General features: G+C 44.7%; 1 long non-coding RNA gene across 1 annotated transcript in view; it reads left to right on the plus strand.

Moving 5' to 3' along the window:
• LOC121269674 overlaps positions 1–13228 on the plus strand; it is a 29862-nt gene extending 16634 nt beyond the window's left edge. The window contains exons 3-4 of the long non-coding RNA XR_005941386.1: positions 12870–12955; positions 13033–13228. This is a non-coding gene — a long non-coding RNA (uncharacterized LOC121269674). The remainder of the gene's footprint in view (positions 1–12869; positions 12956–13032) is intronic.
• Positions 13229–16544: the final 3316 nt, after the last annotated feature.

The following is a 16544-nucleotide window of genomic DNA, read 5'->3' on the forward strand; positions in this document are numbered from 1 at the left end:
AATATATTCAATGACTGAGCTTCCACGGCCCTCTGGGGTAGAGAATTCCAAAGATTCACAACGCTCTGAGTCAAGAAATTTCTCCTCATCTCAGTCCTAAGTGGCTTCCCCCTGGTTCTACACTCCCAAACCATGGAAAACATCTTACCTGCATCTACTCTGTCCATTCCTTTAAGTATTTTGTAGGTTTCAATGAAATCACCTCATTCTCCGAAACTCTAGAGAATACAGGCTCAGTTTCCCTACTCTGTCTTCATAAGACAGTCACACCATCCCCAGAACAGGCAGGTAGTGCAGGAGTCCCCTGCATGCACGCCACTCTCCAACCAGTAGTTTCTTCTGAATTCTGGTGAGAGCGATGGTTCATCTGGGGAGTGCAGCCAGAGTTAATTCTATGGCACCAAACCGACTCAGCTTACGGGGGGACAAGAGGAATATTGGGAAAACAATAGTAATAGGGGATTCAAAAGATAGGGGGGGCAGACCGGTGTTAATCCAATCCCAAGCCAGCTGGTGAAATATGAAACTGCTCACTAATAAATATTATTGATAATGAGTTTATTCACAGAATGCAGCATTACATACATCTACTTCCAACCCAATTTTCCAGCAGTCTCTTTTTATACCGTTTTGAGTACCAGTGAAAGCAAAAACTAATTAATCAATCAAGAAATGTCAATTAAACCAATTGATAGGCATTTATCGGGCATATCACTTGTCTCTCTTTATACTTTTTTGAGTGAAACACTTTAACAAATTAACCAATTAAAACAAAAAGCCAATTGAACAAATTCATAGCCCCTAAGGGGCACTCTAACTAAAGAAACACTTTAAAAGAACCTTATCAAATTAAACTAAAATGTCGTTTTGGGGCCAGTGAGACACTCCAGCCTCCGCAGTGCCCACCAGTCACAGAGGCTTCAATTGTTCCTGTGGACCCCGCGTGCTCCCTCTCCAAGGATACCCAGTTGTGCAGAAGAGGGGCAGACGGTAGGGCTCTCTTTATAACTGCTCTGCAGTTAATTAAACAAGGCCCTTAACCTGTGTATCTGAACAATGTAATTAACATACCATTAAAAACACATGTTTTTATGCTGCAGATGTGAATCCAGGAAGGTATATTACCTCCTTGTTGCCAAGGTCAAGAATGAGACTGAGCAGCTGCAGAACACTCAGGAGGGAGTGTTATTAGCTGGATATTGTGATCTATATCAGTACAAAAGACACAGGTAGAAAGGGGGATGAAGTCTTGCAGACAGATTTATGAGCCCGGAAAGAGATTAACAAGCCAGACTTCAAAGATAGTAATTTCTGGATTACTCCCATTGCCATTGCTAGTGAGTATAGAAATAGGACAAAGCAGATGAATGCGTGGCTGGAGAGATGGTGCAAGAGGGAGGGCTTTAGGTTCCTGGGACATTAGGACCGGTTCTGGGGGTAGTGGGACCTCAACAAGTTGCACCTCACCAGAACTGGGGCTAATGTGCTCACAGGACAGTTTGCTAGTGCTGCAAGGGATGCTTTAAGCTAACATAGCAGAGGGGTGGTACATAGCTGTACCATTTGGAAGGATAAACAAGGTGCACAAAGGATTGGAAAAAGCAAATAGTACCAGAGTAAGAAATAAAAAGATATTAGGTGGGGTCAGACTATGAGGGAATACAATAACGTGTAAATTAATTTAACTGCGCATATATGTAAATGCATAGCATGCTATATAAGGTTGGTGAGCTGCAGCCACATGGAAAAATGAGGTTCTGGTGATAATGAAGATCTGCCTTAAAAAGGGTGGGACTAGGTACTAAATATTCCTGTATACAGGAAAAATAGGAAAGACATAAAGGTGAAGGGATAACTGTAATGATAAAGGAGGATAGTACAGTGCTGTAGAGAGAGGATATTCTGGAGGGGTCAAGGACAGAATCTATTTGGTTAGAGTTAAGAAACAATCAATAATTTGTGTATTTTATAGGTCACAAACTAGTGAGAAAGATATAAAGGAGCAAATTTTCATGAGAATTACAATTATCCTAATATAGACTCAATTAGTAACAGTGTAAAGGGCAAAGAGGGGCAAGAGTTCCTGAAATGTGTTCAGGAGAATTTTCAGTATGTTTATGGTCCACTGTGGATGGAGGCATTCTAGATCTGATTCTGAGGTGGGTCAAGTGGGTGAGGTGTCAATTAGAGAACAGTGATCACAATATTACATTTAGGTTTACTATAGGAAAGGACAAGAAGCAATTAAAGTGAAAAAAAATGCTAAATTGGAAGAGGGTCAATTTCAGTGGGGTGAGAACAGATCTGTCCTAGGACAATTGGAAACAAAAATTGGCAGGAAAATCTGTATGGCATAATGAACTGACTTTAAAATGGAAATGATTTGGGTACAGCTGAGGGGCTGTAAACTTCCTTGACGGGGAGAGGTAGGGCAACCAACGCCAGAGCTCCCTGAATGATTAGGGAGATAGAGTAGGATGAAACAATAAAAGGTTTTACAACAGTTGTCAGCTGAATATAGGAAATTCAGAGTGGAAGTGAAAAGCAAGGCAAAGAAAGAGTATGAGGAGATGGGCAGCTAACATAAAAAGAAATACTGAAGTCTTCTTCAGACAAAGCACTAATAAAAGTGTAGTAGGAGGAGGGGTGGGGCAGATTAGGGGCCAATAAGAGGATCTATCAACATCCTGGGCGTTGACCAGAAAGTGAACTAGACCAGCCATATAAGTACCCTGGCTACAAGAGTGGGTCATAGGCTGGGAATTCTGCGGAGAGTAACTTAACTCCTAACTCCCAAATCCTGTCCACCATCTACAAGGACAGGTCAGGCGTGGGATGGAATATTCTCCACTTGCCTGGATGAGTGAAGTTCCAGCAACTCAAGAAGCTTGACACCATCCAAGATAGAACAGCCCACTTGATTGGCACCCCATCCACCATTTAAACATTCACTCCCTCCATCATCAATGCACAGTGGCAGCAGTGTGTACCATCTACAAGATGCTCTGCAGCAGGCTTCTTCGACAGCACTCTCCAAACCCATGATCTCTGCCACCTAGATGGACAAGGGCAGCAGATGCATGGGAACACCATCATCTTCAAGTTCCCCTCCAAGCCACACACCATCCTTATTTGGAGCTATTTACCCATTCCTTCACTGTCGCTCAGTCAAAATCTTGGCCTCACTAACAGCACTGTGGATGTACCTCACCGCATGGACTGCAGTAGTTCAAGGAGACAGTTCACCACCACCTTCTCAATGGCAACCAGAGATGTACAATAAATTATGGCCTAGCCAGGGATGCAAATCCCATGAACGAAGAGAAACAAAGATTCACACATGGAGACAGAGGGCATAGATGAGGAACCAAATGAGTTCTTTGTACTATGTTTACTAAGGAACAAGATTCTGCCAAAATGACAGTTAACAAGGATAATTGAAAACAAAAATAAAAATATCTGGAAAAACTCAGCAGGTCTGACAGCATCTGCAGAGAGGAATACAGTTAACGTTTCAAGTCTGTATGACTCTTCAACAGAACTAAGGAAAAATAGAAGAGGGGTGAAATATACACTGGTTTAGGGGGAGGGTGGGACAGGTAGAGCTGGATAGAAGGCCAGTGATAGGTGGAGATTGCCAAAAGATGTCATAGACAAAAGGACAAAGAGATGCTGACAGTGGCGATATTATCTAAGGAATGTGCTAATAGGTGACATTAAGGGTAGAAAGCAGCACGAGCAAGGGACTGATAGCCCTAGTGGGGGTGGGGGGGGTGTGGTGAAGGGATTGAAATAGGTGAAAAGGTAGAGATAAAACAATGGATGGAAATACATTTAAAAATAATAGAAATAGGTGGGAAAAGAAAAATCTATATAAATTATTGGAAAAAAGGGGAATCGGAAAGGGGGTGGGGATGGAGGAGAGAGTTCGTGATCTGAAGTTGTTGAGCTCAATATTCAGTCCAGAAGGCTGTAAAGTGCCTAGTTGGAAGATGAGGTGCTGTTCCTCCAGTTTGTGTTGGGCTGCACTGGAACAATGCAGCAGGCCAAGGATGGACATGTGGGCATGAGAGCAGGGTGGAGTGTTGAAATGGCAAGCGACAGGGAGGTCTGGGTCATGCATACAGACTTGAAACGTGAACTGTATTCCTCTCCACGGATACTGTCAGACATGCTGAGTTTTTCCAGGTATTTCTATTTTTATTTTTGTTTTGGATTTCCAGCATCCACAGTTTTTTTGCTTTTATCTAAGGATAATTGAAATACTTGATGCCCTAAAAATTGATTAAAAAGAGGTATTAGAAAGGTTAGTTGTACTTAAAATTGATAGACTAGGACCAGGCGGGATGCAAACGAGGATACTGCAAGATGGGCCAGTGGAAAGTGTAGAGGAACTGGCCGTAATCTTCCAGCTTCTTAGATACAGGGAGTCATAGAAAATTACAAATGTTATAAAAATGGTATAAGGACAAACTCAGCAACTACAGGTCAGCCAGTGTACCGTTGGTGGTGGGAAAGCTTTTCAAGACAATAATCTGGATCAAAATCAACTGTAGCTTGAACATATGTAGATTAATTAGGGCAAGTCAACATGAGCTTCTTAAGGGCAAATTATATTTAACTAACTTGACTGAGTTTTATGACAAGGTAACAGAGATGGCTAATGTGGGTCCTGCCATTGATGAGATGTGTATGGCTTTCCAAAAGACATTTATTAAGGTGCACAAGATAGACTTGCCAGCAAAGTTGAAACCCATAGAATAAAAGGGAAAGCATTTGAATGGTTATGAAATTGGCTAATTGACAGGAAACAGAGGGTAGCAGTGAAGGATTGTTTTTCAAACTGATGGAAAGTGTACAGTAATGGTCCCCAGGAAATGGTATTAGAATTGTTTCTCCTGACATATATTAATGACCTAGGATTTTACGGCCTCGTTGCAGGTGGGACCCACCGTGGGTGAGGCACCCCCAGCCAGATGCCCATTGACTTGCAGCGGGACCGGAAGATCACGGCGATGGGCGGGTGCGGAAAATCCCGCCCCTAGATTTGGATTTTGCAGGAGATGACTAAAAACTTAGAAGTGCTATGAGCTGCAAGGAGGATAATGATAGACTTCCAGAGGACATAGATAGGCTGGTGGAATGGGCAGACTCGTGGCAGATGCAATTTAATGCAGAGAAGTGTAAAGTGAACAGTTTAGTAGGAAAAACAAAAAAGACATTATAAAATAAAGGGTACAATTCTAAAGGGGGTGCAAGAGCAGAGAGGCCTGTGAGTTTATGTAAACAAATCATTGAAGGTGGCAGGGCAGGTTGAGAAAGTGGTCAAAAGGATCTATAGGATCCTGTGTTTTATAAATAGAGACAAAATACAATAGCAAAGAAGTTATGATGAACCTGTATAAAACTCTGGTTCGGCCTCAACTGGAGTATGGTGTCCAGGGATGAGGGACTCCCAGGTACATGGCTAAATTGGAGAATCTGGTTTAAGGTGATTGGCAAAAGAACCAATGGCAACATGAGGAAGAGCATTTCATCACAATGAGTGGATAGGATCTAGGATGAGTTACCTGAACGTGTGGTGGACGCAGATACAACTGGGCTTTCAAACTGGAATTAAATAAGCACCAGAAGAGGAAATATTTACAGGGCTAGAGGGAGAGGCAGGGAGTGAGATAGCAGAGTTGCTCCTTCTGTGCTGTAACCACTCAATGATCTACCCTTACCAAATTCATGCTGATTCTCTAAGGATCAGCTCATCATTATATGCTCATTCACTGGGCAGAACAATACGGTGGGGGAGGGGTGGAGGGGGCAGATGTTGGTAGATGATGCCCTCCCATGTTGGCATGGAGTTGACATGTTCCAGCCATAAACCGCTGCGGGAGGGCTAATGTGGGTCGAGTGGGACTTCCCCCCCCCGGGGCGAATATCTCACTCGCTGGAGCTGCTGGCCAATCAGATTAGCTGTCAGCTCCATCAGTCCAGCAGGGCCAGGAAAGCATCAGTGGCCACTGCCGGGCCTGCAGGAGGAAAAGAAGATCAAGGCTCATTGATCCCCTGGAGCCTTGAGCCGGGAGGGTCTGGAGAGGTTAGGTAGAGGAGCAGGGGGTGGGAGGGGGTGGTTTTAAGGAAGGGACCAGGTAGGAAGGAAGGGGTGATTCAACCTAAGGGGGGGCCCCACCCCGTGCTCCGCTAAGGGAAGTCCCCAAAGAGTGATTCCCCCCTTTCTTCCCACCCTTTAAACATTAAAGTTTTTTTTTTAAATGGGCCTCCCACTCCCACACTGCTGCCCACACCAAATGTTTTATGGTGTGGGCAGCATATTATCAGGGTCAATTGGCTCCATAACAAGCTTAATCAGCTCTTAATTGTTCATTTAAATATGGTGGGCGGGCTGCTGATTTCGGCACACACCCCCCTCCCCTGCCCCCTGTATTATGGGGAAGATCTCAGGGTTGGGTGCGAAGCTGATGGGATGGGCGCTCACTGCACTTTACGTGCCTCCCCCCCCCACCCCCACACGAACCATGCTATGCCTGCTGGGGGCACATAAAATTCAGCCGACTGTGTCTCTGATTCCAGTAACTTCCCCACAACCGGTATTAAAATGATGGCTCTGTTGTTGACTGTTTCTTTTTTACCTTTCCTTTTAGATAATGGAATAGTGTTTGTAATCTTGCAACTCAAAGGCACAATTCCTGAATATAGAGAACTTTGTCAAATGATGACTAACACCTTTGCAATTCCCTTACCTATTCATTTCACTGCTCTGGGAACATCAAGTCCCTAATTAACTTCATCATTATTTTTTACTGGATGCAGGGAAAAACTACCCTGCTGATGGATTGCGCATAGAAGGATAGTCAAGAGAAAAGAGAGGCCATTCAGCTCCTCATGCCTGCTCTGCCATTCAATTATCTCGTGGCTGATTTGTACCTCGACTCATTACACAAAACATTATATGCATGTTTCCCCAATCACTTGATAATCTTGGTTTAAGTGAAGACTCAGACAAAGAGTTGAACACTGGTCCCTCACATGAAAAGCCTGAAGTCCTACCAGCTGAGCTCCCTAGTTATTTGTACGATATGACTGAGGGATAGAAATATAGTGTAGGATTTCCTAGAGGGCCTCTGAATCCTGCCATCAGCTTCAAATGGGTCAAGTGTGGGGAAAAAGTCACTCAGTGTGATTTTCCCCCAGTGGCCAATTAATGGCCAGAGGTCAGGTTTGATGTCCAATTAAGGACGGCGGGCAGGCTCTCGAAGCTGGAGAGCCAATCAGAGGTCTTCCTGCTTGAAAGCAGCAGCCATGGCAGGCAAGTGAGGGGGCCAGCACCCCAAGATGGAGGGCCCATTCTTTAACATTTTCAAAATTTAAATAAAGATGGCCTTTGCAGCCGGGTCACCTCTGTGGGGAAGGAGCCACTCTACGTGACAGCCTGCGTCTGCTGATGCGCACCAGCTGACAGAGAGAGGGCCTCTAAACCTGTCTGCTATGTTGGTCCCTGGTCATCCACCAGCAGGCCACCTCCAGGCAGCTAAACTGTCTCCCTCTGGCCCAGGACCCCCTCTTGAAATTCCCAGCCAGCCTCCTATAATTGGCCTTGTTAATAAAATGAATCAGCTACCCGCAACTACTGCCTTACATCCTAAGCTCACCTCTGGGAAAATGGCCCAGGGATAAGATGGAGCTGAGAAACCGGCACATCAGCCATTGTTGCTATTTTTAACACTGTCTGCCTCCACTACCAGCTCCAATGGGGTTAAAAATCCAGCCTAAAGTTATAGAGCAGGATATTGAGTTCGGCGAGTGGGGGTTGTGGCGGGGTTGGTGGGGGGTGGGGGGGGGGGGGGGGGGGGGGTGGAGTCTGGGGGCAGGTCCCACTAGCCGACGCGTAAAATAACGTGGGATGATGTTGGGTGGAATTCCCGATGTCACCCCTCATCATTTCCATTTTCAGGTCGGCGAGGGCACAGCCCAATCAGCTGTGCACCCGCCAACCTGTCAATGGCCAATTGAGGCCATTTAAAAACCAGTTGAAGTAGTTAAAGGACCTGCCCATCCAACCTTAATGTTGTTGGGCAAGCTGGGAGCCCTGGCGGGCATTAGAAAAAGCCTGAAACTTTATCCACTGGCGGGGTGAAGTTTCATGTAGATTTTTTAAAAATTAATAAAAGTTGAATTAAAAGTGATGGACATGTCAGGGAAATTTTATTTGTCTATACTTTACATTTTTGTTTTGGCACTGATCTCCCTGAGGCAGCACTTATCCTCAGTGAGATGAGTGCACTCGTTCCCACGCATGCACGAAAAAGCGCACCCTCGACTTAGAGAATCCACCCCACCAGCGCAGGGGGCGCATAGCGCTTCCTGGTGAACATCATGTTGGGCAGGCCTTAATTGACTCGCCTACATAAAATGGCGGCGGGCCCCCAATTGGGAACACCGATCAGAGACACACCTGCACGCTCCCGCTCCTGAATTTCCCCCCCTGACGGGGGGAGAATTCTACTCATAGGCATACTGAAGGATTGGAGGTGGAGCGAGAGACACAGTGGGAGATTTAAATTCAGTGAGAGATACACTGAGGGATTTTGATGGTGTATAGATACGGTGAGAGGAGATGGGAAATGGAGAGACGGACTGAAGGTTTGGAGGTAGAGGGCTAGATACACTGAGATTTTGGATATATAGGGTTATACATGCAGTGTAAGATTGGAGATTGATGGATAGATACTGAGAAATTGGATATAGTGGTAAGAGACCCCGAATGTTTGAAGAAGGACAAACTCGGTTGTTGTTTCCAACCTGGTAACTGTGTTTTCAGTGCTGGGCACAGCTGCAACGTAATTTACCCTGTGGCTAGTTGCAAAATATTTGAGCCCCACTCAGCAATCCATGATGCTAACATTCAGTGAAAATGTGTTCCAAGCGCTGCATTAAATCCTTCATCTTGATCAGCTCAAAACAGCAAAAGAAAGTGTGAGAAGCAACAAGAAATAAATTGTTTGAGTGGAGTGGAACATTTTGATTGAGGTGAATGATTATGAGTGAGGAGGTTTCCTATTGTCTGCATTGTTGGGCTCATATCCTAAGAACATAAGAAATAGGAATAGAAGCAGAACATTTAGCCCCTCGAGCCTGCTCCACAATTCAATAAGATCATGGCTGATCTTCTTGTGTTTCATTTTCCACATTCCCATCTAACCCTGATAACCTTTGATTCCCTTGCCTAACAAGAATCTATCCACCTCTGCCTTAAAAATATTCAATGACCCTGTCTCTACCACCCACTGTTTCATTTTGTTACAGAGCTTAAGAATAGTTTTGTTCACTGCATTTTTGAAACTAGTGTTTGTTTATTTTTGCTTCTGGCCTGCCTCATACATTCTACCCTCTGTAAAACTTGAGGTTATCCAAAACCTTGCTGCCTCTGTCCAAACTCACACCAGGTCCCATTCACCCATCACCCCTGTGCTGACTGACTTACATAGACTGCTGGTTAAGTGACACCTTGATTTTAAAATTCTCATCCTTATTTTTAAATTCCTCCATGATCTAACTCCTCTCCATCTATGTAATCTGCTGCAGGTTTCCAATGCTCTGAGATATCTGCGGTTCTCTTAATCTAGCCATTTGTATACCCCAGGTTTTAATCGCTACACCACTGGCAGCCAAACATTCAGCTACCAATTCCCATGCTAAACCTCTTTGTCTCACTACATCTCTCTCTTTCTTTAAGATGTTCCTTAAGACCTAATTCTTTGACTGAGTTTTTGGTCATCGCCCTAAGATTTCCATATGTTTTTTTTCTGGTGATTAGGTGGGGCATTTCTAGCTGGGCCAACACTTATTGCCCATTCCTAATTACCCTTGAGAACAGAGTGGCTTACTAGGCCATTTCACAGGGCATTTGAGAGTCAACCACATTGCTATGGATCTGGAGTCACATGAGGGCCAGACCAGGTAAGGACAGCAAATTTCCTTCCCTGAAGGACATTAGTGAACCAGATGGGTTTTTACAACAATGGTTTCATGGACATCATTAGACTTTATCAAACTCACATTTCCACCATCTCTGTGGTGGAATTCAAACCCAGGTCCCCAGAGCGCTACCCTGGGTGTCTGGATTACTAGCCCAGTGACAATACCACTACGCCACCACCTCAGTATCAAATACCAGTTGATAATCTTCCTGTGAAACATCTTGGGATGGTTTACTACATAAATACAAATTGTTGTTGCTGATATTTTGTATCTTTCTCTAGCTCTACAATGCTATATTTCTGATGACACTTATTTTCCCCTTCTCCCTCTTGGCCTCTGGGTCTGCCGGTTCTTTGTTTTTCCATTTATTTGCACTTTTATCTACTCTCGTTTTCAGTCACATTCTACTCTCTGCCACACTCACGTTCTCTCAAGTTCTCCCTCAGATCCTGCCTATATTCTCTATTTGTTATTTCTGTTATTCTCATTTTCTGGGTCACATTCTCTTTTGTTCCTTTTCTCTTATGTTCCTGTTCTCCATTTCTGTCTAAGTGCTCCTTTCTCGGTACCTCCTCCTGATGCCCCATAAGTTCAACTAGCTGAGAGTCATTGACATTCTCTCACATCTTACCAGTCGGTGCAATGGCAACTCAAAATGCCAATGCTACATGACACCTTGCTGCCGGATTCAGGTTTTGCAGTAAGAAAATAAAATGTGATCCTGTATGTCTGTTACACTATCTGAAGAATGATAGAATTGCTGGGTTAAATGGGTTAATATATATATTTTTCTCAAAAATGAAGCATACACCAAGAGTATGTCCGAGCACATCGCCTCTCCAAGACTCCCTGCAGTGCATTGCCTGATGAAGTGTAATGACAGCTACATTTTCACATCTGTGTAAACTGACTCCATTAAATATTCATCTTTTTACTCCTACAGACACTTCCTGAAAAATAATTACCAGGGTATTAAGTATTTGTCAATAATTTAAGCAATTCTGCCTCAACATTAAAGCTACAATATATTCCATTAAGCAACAGGAGGATCTCTGTCCTGCTGAACAGACACATCATCATCATCAATGCATGCAGCCAGCTAATTAAGAATATGTAAATTCCACAACAACAAGTAATTCTGGATCTTATTTACTCTGCAAAAATTCACGCATTAACTTAGCACGAGATTATAGTTCATCAGTGATGGGGAAACACTCTTTGTTTATTCAATTTATTTACGCTGTGAAGGTCCCATCAAGGTAAAAAGCACATGAGAGAAGAGGAGATAAATCAGGATGAGGTGATTAGGTGGCACCAGGTTTCAGTTTTAAAAGTCTGTCAAAGGAAATGAGGATTGTGGAGCTTTACACCTGCGGTGCTAAAAAAGAGTGTGTAGAAGATGGTGCCTTGAATTTGATTTTCTTCTTCTCCTTAGGCAGTTCCTCAGGAACGAGGATGACTTGCTTCCACTCTGATTCTATGGGTTCTGAAATGTCTGATAAGTCCAACGCATGACCTGCAGACTCTGCCATATGTGGAGCAGCCCTAATCCAAGGTGGCTCCTATGCAGACAGCACCCTAGGGAGCTCCTCACCATGCCCATCTGTCCTTGGACATCTACAGCTATCCACTGCCCTTTCTCCACTCTAAATGCTCATTTGGGGGAGTTGGTGGTGTCATGGTAATGTCATTGGACTAGTAATCCAGAGGCCCAGGCTAGTGTTCTGGGGGCAAGGGTTCAAATCCCAACATGGCAACTGGTGGAATTTTAATAATCTGGAATTCAAAAGGTAGTCTCAGTCATGAAATCATTGTTGATTGTCATTCCTATTTGGTCTGGACTACAAGTGACTCCAGATCCACAGCAGTATGGTTGACTCTTAGCTGTCCTCTGAAATGATGTGACAAGCCAATCAGTTTAATGACAATTAGGGATAGGCAACAAATGCTGACCTTGCCAGTGACACCCACATCCCATGAAAGAATAAAAAAAGACTTTTGCTGATTTGATTTTAATACAGTGAGGATAGAGGAAGAAGGAGAATGGAGGATTTGGTTAGAACTCAGAAGGAGAGGAAATGCCACAAGTCACCAGTTAATTGTGAACTAAACTGATTTTAAAAAGGGCTAAGTTTTGAGAAAGTAGGCTGAAACCTTGGCTATAAAGTTGTGTGCCTCTGAATTTTTGACAAGTGCTTCTAGCAGGCAGGAATCCATGCTGGAAACAGAGACCAAGATTTTATCAACAGCGTGTCATTTCCGACTTTGTAACAGGAACTGAGTGCTATTTCTCCTTTCTCTTTTTTTGCCTTTTCCCATGCGATTATAATTCAAATTCTAAGTGCCAGAGGCAAGCATGCAAAACATGTGCAACTGAGCAGTGGAGTAGATTCTCACTGGTAAAACCTACTGTCAGCTGACAATGCAGCATCTACAGGCAGCCTATTAAAGAGCTGTGCATCACTGCCAGGACAATTCGCCACTGGTTGAGAATTGCATAATCTTTGCAGAAATGTCTGTCTTTCACAGCAACCCAACCCCACAGACCAGAGATGCCTCCCTGCATGTTCTCCTCTGGGCTGGCAGGGAAAGGCGAGAGGTGAAGATGCCATAAAAAGGTCCTCCCTCCTGACCAAGGTGGCCTGGACAGAGGAGGCAGAGGAGGTGAGCAACTGAACCTGGGTCCAGTGCAGGAAATCGTTCAACAACCTTCTCCGATTTGTAAGGGAAAGTACTAGTGTCACATCTTCAACAGGAGTTTCTCATGGGGGATGCAACATATAAATGACAGGGTGATAAATTATGTTGGGGATGCATGCAGACAAAGGGATTAGGTGTCACTTGACATGTCACTAACTCTGCTCCTTGTCATGCAGGATAACCTGACCCACAACAGCAGGGAGAGGAGACAGACCTGAGAATGAGGTCACAACCACTGAGGATGAGGTGTTGGAGATCATTGGTGAGGAGGCTGTGATGAAATTTGAAGGCTCAAACTGTAATGGTTCTTAATCTGATTCTTTTTATTCTCCACTACAGGTCATCACTATCCAAAGACCAGGCCTCAGCCAAGACAGGAGCCCAAAGACTTCACCCTGGAAACGAAGCAACTAATGCCCCATAGTCAACTGCTTCATCATCAACCTCTGCTGGCACAGTTACACCCAGTCTGGAAAAGTTCACATGTAGATTTGGGAGCACAATCTGATGCGCACACCACAGACACATCCCAGGAACTGAGAGAGGATGTGACAGCCAGATCCCCAGGTGATCAGTGGACCGCTGGCGATCAGACCCCTGCTGAGCCCCAGGCTGATGATGGGCCTCTATTCATGACCCCAAGAAGCCTACAAAGGCTAAGGGAAAATATGGCGGATTATGCACAGCTTTAGGTGGGGAGTAGAGGAGTCCATGTAAGCCATGAGTTCGACCATGTTCCAGACATTTGAGCCCATGACTTCATCCATGGAGAAGATGGTAACTACCACAGAGACACAGGCTGAGCCTTCGATCCATATGTGTTCTGAGCTACATTCTATCATTCTAGCCATGGTTAGGTGAGATGGGGATGAGGCACCTGGACCTCCCTGCAGGAGCCACTTCCCCTCAGAGGGACAGGAGGTGCCATCGTGCATACAGGCACAGGAGGAGTGCATGCCAGCTACCCTAGTGCCATCACCTCAGGGCACCTCCAGTGTTAACGTCTCCTCACCTCTGCCACCAATAGCTCCAGCAGACGAGGCCCAGGTAGATGCCTTTGTTTCAGTGCGGGAGACCCCCAGTAGGCTGGAGCTCTTAAGGCCCCATGGCTCCAGAGTCATGGTCATCCAAGACAATAGGGCATGAGACTGAGTAGACTGTCTCAAGCTCAGCTGTTGATGTTAGGGCTGCGCTTAGTCATAATGGAAGAAAATAAATGTATGAGCACTAAAGTGGCATAGGTGATTTTTCCATTTGTTGTTGCATTAATAAAAGATGTACAATATTCTAAGTGGTAGAGGAAGCAAGTTTATAGTTTACTCAGCAAGGGAAGATGGCAGGGCAGGTCTGCACCCCAGCAAGGCGATGGAGGTCAGGTGATGGAGTGATGGTCATGTTGACACATCATTGTTCTGAAAATCTTGTATAGATTAGGTTTGTCCCTGGCATTCCTTGTACATCTCTCCATGGCCTTGGCATCCATGAAAGGCTCTACTGAATTTATGGGGTTCACCTCATGCTCTGACAAATCCTACACACCTGAGGAGTGCTGATCTTCCTCTTGCTCTTCCCTGGTCTGCATTACAGCACCAGGTTGTGTAGTGTACAGCAGACCAATACAACTCATGGTACCCTCTGCGGTATGTATTTCAGAGCCCACACAGACCAGTCAAAGCAGCGGATGCGAATTTTAAGAAGCCCAAAGGTGTGTTCAATAATGGCTCTGGTGGAGACATGAAATTGATTGTAGTGCTGCTGTGCCTCGCTCTGGGGATGCCTCACTGGCGTCATCAGCCATGGACACAGAGGATAGCCATGAAACTGGGGATCCATTCATCAACCCGGGCTAGGGCTTCAAAAAGCTCTGGGAGCCATGTGTTGTACAAGGGTATGCATTTTGACAGCTCCCAAGGAAAGGAGCACAGATCTGCATTATTTTTCTGCTGTGGTCACACACCAGTTGTACATTCATGGGGCAGGATTTTACGACAGTGGGATCTTATGTCCCTGCTGTCATCAATGGGATTTATAATGGCCCACCAAAGTGGGGCCGTAAAATTCTGCCCATGGACTGAAACCCTTTTCAATTTACAAGTGCTGCTGGCTGTTCCCAGAGAGATTTTATGGCCACATGAGTGCAGTTGATGACACCTTACACTCAAGGAAACCCAGTGATCACACCGAACAGGCTGACCTTGCAGCCTGGCTGTCTTCATCGATGGTGAAGTGGATAAAATCATTGGCATGACTAAATAGGCATTGGTCACCTCCTTTATGCACCTATGTGTGGTAGCCAGTGAGATGTCACCTATGTTGCCTGTCATGCCCTAGAAACCACCACTAGCATAGATATTGAAGTACCACTAGATCTTGATGGCCACTGACATGGGGTTCCCACAAAATCCTCATGGCTACACACCTTGATGAACAATCCAAAATAGCTCGGTCACCATTTCTCAGGACATCCTCAAAAATCCTTTGTAACACAGCACCCTCAATTCGACCCTCAGACTCCACCAATGATAGCACTGACCCCGCCCTTTAGGCCTTCATCCATCTTTCAAACCTTGCTTGACCTGCCAATCCCCATCCTTTACAGGACCACCACACACAGGATACTAGACCCTTCTCTCCACCGCATCACCTCCCTGCACACAAACAACACCCTCTGTTCACCCTCTCTTCATTCCACTGCACCTCCCTGCACCCGAACACCAAACTTTAAGCACCCACGGCCTTGTGCCACGGAATTCAACACGGAAACCTGTTTACCTTAGTCACGACTACACAAAGCTGATGGATGCACCCCACCTTTAAATGTCCCTGAGCCAGGTACACATGCTTCTCTTGCACCACTGGCTTTATCCCAAGGGTAGGACTTTTTTGGAAACTTTCACATCAATGAATATTCATGGAATGCAAAGGTATTACAAGTATTAACCCATCACAGGCAAGTTTAATTTTTGACATGCGCAAAAATGCCACATACTTAATCACTGCTTCTCAACCCACCATTCATGGGAAATCAAAATTTCGTATCCTTCCTAATTAAGTCACCCCGCACGCCACATTTCCCGCTCTAGTGGGCTCCTTAAAATCTGCCCCACTTAAAGTTGGTAAATTACCCATTTAAATCAGCATACCCCAAATTGCTTCACAGAATGTCTCTATTCGCAGGGTAATACGGAGTGAACGATGCTTCAGCATACTGAAGAAAGAAGGAGAAAAATGGATTCAATCGTTGAAATTTCCTCAGCAAGGAAGAGTCAGCATTAGTTACATGATTGACCAGCTTCTACTTTCACTGTCTATTTAGTAACTTTTAGTTCCCACCACTAAAAATTGCACAAACAGGGTAGAACTTTCAACTTTGGCGGCTGTTGTAAGACTGCTGGCAAGAAGTTGATCCCTCATAAAGCACAGTGCCCAAATTTATTTTCTAAATTTTTTAATTGTTTGGGATGTTAAACATGCAGCTAATCCAGTACTGCTGTTTTTGCCAACTCCCCACCCCCAACAGGTATTGAAAGTTCCAGCCACTGTGTTTGGTTGGGGTTCTCTCATTAGCAAAGTCCCCAGCAGTCGATTCAGACACGCTCTGGGCTGACTGTAAGGCTTAGAAATTATGCTCTACACAGCCGAGGAATGGGACATAACAGTGGGAAGAGTAAAAAATCAGCTTTAAATTGGCTGTTGGTTTGTGAATTGCAAATACTCATAAATGCAGCTGCTGCACATATTCTGCAATTTGTTGGGAGACAGTTTGAGCCCTGAAGGATGCTTACAGCTTAACCTTTTATGAAGCATCTGTTACTTTGACACAATGTGAACATTTGCAAATTCTTCATGTC

The sequence above is a fragment of the Carcharodon carcharias genome, chromosome 25 (genome assembly GCF_017639515.1).
Source record: "Carcharodon carcharias isolate sCarCar2 chromosome 25, sCarCar2.pri, whole genome shotgun sequence".
NCBI classification, from domain to species: Eukaryota; Metazoa; Chordata; class Chondrichthyes; order Lamniformes; family Lamnidae; genus Carcharodon; species Carcharodon carcharias.